The sequence below is a fragment of the Crocodylus porosus genome, unplaced genomic scaffold (genome assembly GCF_001723895.1).
Source record: "Crocodylus porosus isolate Cpor-Errol unplaced genomic scaffold, CroPor_comp1, whole genome shotgun sequence".
NCBI classification, from domain to species: domain Eukaryota; kingdom Metazoa; phylum Chordata; order Crocodylia; family Crocodylidae; genus Crocodylus; species Crocodylus porosus.
In genome coordinates, this window is record NW_017728936.1 from 4,770,398 (window position 1) to 4,774,537 (window position 4,140).

A 4,140-nucleotide genomic window follows, 5' to 3' on the forward strand; every position below is an offset into this window, starting at 1 on the left:
AGAGGCGTGACGGAGAAGAACTGCTCCCGGGTTCTGCCCCCGAGGTTTGTTCTTTGTTGCCATGAGAAAGACAGCCCAGGTCCTGCCCCAGCACTGTATCCCAGCTCCCACCTGTGCCCCTGCAATCCCTTTCACTTTCTGAACACGGCACAGCAGGAAGTATCGCTGCAGAAAGTTGTACCTGGCGTTGTAAGTCAGGTGCAATATACAGTATCATGGAGAGGCTGGATGACAGCCAGGTGTCACAATACAGGACTACACTTCAACCAGTGTTTCTGTCCTCTGAGCCACTCCTTCCACAGCCAGTTGCCAGGCAGCTCTGTTTCTGTCGCACTGGGGCATGCACTAGACTCTAGAGCACATCTCCATAGGCAAGGAACAGCTTCCCTGAACTGACCCACTGCCCTCTCTTGGTAAGTCCTCTTTCCATTGGATGTTGACTGCTTTATACCTGAATGCATTTACCATTTCAGTACAGAGAAGCCAAGCCCTTACTGGGAGCCAAGTTCAACCCCCGTTGACCTCTGATGGCTTTAATGGAATGATACCAAGGATGGATTTGGGACCATGGGGTTTAAATGGGGCTTGAAGTACACAGTCTTGGTCTCATAGGGCAGTGAGTATGTTCAGGCAGGGACCCGTGGCTGTGTGGGGTCCTAGGTCTAGAGTGGCAGGTGCTGAAAAGCATGTGGCAGATGTCAAGGCTGCGTAGAAAATATATTCAACAAATATATTCCTGAAATATGTGGCCAAGCTGGACACAGTGCAGTGGAGGGCAACGAAAATTGTTTTGGGGTCTGGGGCACGTGACTTCTGAGAGGCTGAGGGAATTGGGCTTATTTTGTCTGCAGAGGACAAGACTGAGAGGGGATTTAATAGCAGCCTTCAACTACCTGAAAGGTGGCTCCAAAGAGGATGGAGCTGGACTGTTCTCAGATGACAGAACAAGCAGCAACCGTGACAAGTTGCAGCAAGGGAGGTTTAGGTTGGATATTAGCAAAATATTCTTACTAGGGGGTGGTGAAGCACTGGGACAGGTTACCCAGAGAGGTGGTGGGATCCCTGTCCTTGGAGGTTTTTAAGACCCAGCTAGACAAAGCCTTGGCTGGGATGATCCAGCTGAGGATGGCCCTGCTTTGGGCAGGAGGTTGGACTACATGTGACCTCCTGCGGTCCCTTCCAGCCCTGATTTTCTATGATTTTATGATCTATCAGGGAAGTGGCCATCTCTGCGTTCTGTGCTTGTACTTCCCCTGGCACAGTGAACTCCTGGACAAGCTCTGGAGCTGGAAAGCTAGGAGAAACCTTACACAGTTTCCCAGTCACTCTCTTTATTCACTCAGGGCATGTCTACACGTTGCCCTATGGTGACGTTGTTACTGTGCTGTGCGTTAGTATTTCCTTTTAGAAGTACTACAGCATGGCATGGTAACCACCCATACTTCACTGTATGCATGGTTTGTGGCTATTTTTAGTAGCTACTTTGCTGTAGCAGTGCACAATAACAGGAGAGCATGCCGCTACAGTCAAGTAGCTGCTGGTCACAAGTAGACATCTACAGATGCTACATCACCGGGGTGTGTCACTACAGCGACGCGGATGCTCCCTTAGTTTACATCGTCATCTGCTTTTTATCTTCTCCCCAGACACTTCGGATTGCTGCTCCTTACACCAAGAGCTCCTCTCATTGATGCTTTAGCTTGTACGAACTAGTTGCAGAAGTACTTAGCACTGGTGAAATGAATAAGCTTCCTTAGAAAAGCATAAATGCTGGCAGAGGAGCCAGTTACAGGGTGCAGACTCTCTTTCTCACCAGGCTGAGTCAACTAGGTACACGAAGAGAAGGGATTTGCAGGGAATTGCCTAAGGAGAAGTGCTCTAGTGCATGCCCCAGTGCGATAAAGCTGCCTGGCAGCTGGCCACAGAGTGGCTCAGAGGATGGGAAATCTGGTTGAAGTGTTGTCCTGTCTTACCACAGCTGGCTCTTGTCCAGCACCTCCGTGATACTGTACTTTGCACCTGAGTTTCCACCTGCTCCCGAGAGAGGCAGCTCACCGGTTTCAGCTGACTAACTAACCACACCGGGCACAGCTTTACGCAGCGATACTTCCTGGTGTGCCGTGTTCAGGAAGTGAAAGGGATTGCAAGGGCACAGGTGGGAGCGGGGGGCGGGGGGTACACTATCGGTTCAGTGCTGGGGCAGGACCTGGGCTGTCTTTTTTATGGAAACAAATTAAAAATCACAGAGGCAGAACCTGGGACCAGTTCTTCTTGGCCAGGCCACGGGAGTGAGTGCCAGGAAGCAATGGCTCAGGGGCTAGGCAGTGAGCGAGAGCGGGGAAAAGCAGCACAGCGTGCGTGTCCCCTGTCACAGACTGCAGTGCTGGGAGGACACAAGGGCAGCTTTACTGCACACAAAGCAGAGCTCCTAGAAATGTGAAGTCCCAGTGTGGAAAGCCACTGTCACAGCTCGATGAAACGTTGCAGAGATGACTGACTCTGTGGATGCGAGGAGACCAGTGGATGTGGCATACCTGGATTTTAGCAAGGCTTTTGGTACAGTCTCCCACAACACTCTCACAGGCAGGCTAAGGAAGTATGGGCTGGATGAGTGGACTGTAAGGTGGATAGAAAACTGGCTGGAGCATCGGGCTCAGAGGGTAGTAATCAATGGCTTGACGTCTAGTTGGCAGCTGGTATCAAGTGGAGTGCCCCAGGGACAGGGCTGTCCCTAGGGGCATGAATCGGGGCAATCGCCCCGGACCCTGCACTTTGGGGAGCCCCGCGAAGCTGGGTGGAGAAGCCACGGAGACTCTGCACTACAGTTGCTTGCTCCAAGTCCAGCCACTCGCTACTGTGCTACTGGGATCAGAGTGGGGGCAGGGGCCCGCATGGGCTGATTTGCCCTGGGCCCTGCACTCTGCTTGGGTCAGCTCTGCCCAGGGGTCAGTTTTGTTCAATGTCATCACTGACCTGGAAGATGGCACAGAGCGCACCCTCAGCAAGTCTGCAGATGACATTAAGCTGTGGGGGGTTAGTAGATACGCTGCAGGGGAGCGCTAGGATTCAGTGACCCAGACAAATTGGAGGATTGGGCCAAAAGGAATTTCATGAGGTTCAACAAGGACAAGTGCGAAGTCCTTAGGACAGAACAATCCCGAGCACCAGACAGGCTGGGGTGACTGCCTGGGCAGCAGCTCCGCAGAAAAGGACCTGGGGGTTACAGTGAATAAGCTGAATATGCGCCAGCGGTGTGCCCTTGTTGCCAAGAAGGCTGACGGCATCCTGGGCTGCATTGGTAGGCGTGTTGCCAGCAGGTGAAGGGAAGTGATGATTCCCCTCTGTTCAGCACTGGTGAGGCCACACCTGGAGTCCTGTGTCCAGTTTTGGGGGCCCCACTACAGAAAGGATGTGGACAAATTGGGGGTCTAGTGGAGGGCAATGAAAATGGTTTGGGGGCTGTGGGACATGACTGCTGAGGAGCGGCTGAGGGAGCTGGGCTTATTTAGTTTAGAGAAGAGGAGACTATGGGGGGATTTAATAGCAGCCTTCAGCCACCTGAAGAGGGGTCCAAAAGAGGATGGAGCTGGACTGTTCCAGTGGGGGCAGATGACTGGACAACGAGCAACGGTCTCAAGTTGCAGCAAGGGAAGTTGGGGTTAGATATTAGGAAGAATTGTCTCACTAGGAGGGCCGTAAAACACTGGAGCGGGTTACCCCGAGACGTGAGCGACCGTGGCCCCGGAGGCGGGGGGGCAGAGGAGCTCCCGCGGGCGGCGGTGCTGGCAGCGGCGCGGGGAGCGGGCCTCCACCGGCAGACGCTGCGGACACAGGCGGTGGCAGCGGAGGGGGAGGGCGGCAAGCAGGGGCGGCGCCTTTCCTCGGGGAAAAGTGCCCAGAGGGGTCGCGGACTGTCCGCCGGACCCGGCTAGACAAATAACGCCGCTGGGGCCCGTGCTGCGTGAAGCAGCGGTCGGACTCGAGGTGAGCTCCCGGGGTCCTGCCGCCTTCCCGCGAAGCCGCGTCTGAAGGCCAGGCCGGGCGGGGGACAGCAGGCACCTCAGCCCCAAGGGCCAGGCCACGGCGGTCGGGAGGGAACCTGCCCGGGTGGAGACGGGCCCGGCGCCTCCCGCGTCCTCG

The 4,140-nt window shown here is 54.9% G+C and overlaps 1 protein-coding gene across 2 annotated transcripts in view; it reads left to right on the forward strand.

Moving 5' to 3' along the window:
* The first annotated feature begins 200 nt into the window (after positions 1 to 200).
* ST14 (suppression of tumorigenicity 14) overlaps positions 201 to 4,140 on the forward strand; it is a 38,566-nt gene continuing 34,626 nt past the window's right edge. Inside the window, exon 1 of one of the 2 annotated variants that reach the window (XM_019547006.1) lies at positions 201 to 413. The gene's annotated coding sequence lies outside the window, so the exon portion shown is untranslated. The remainder of the gene's footprint in view (positions 414 to 4,140) is intronic. The other variant, XM_019547005.1, reaches the window with a different exon arrangement.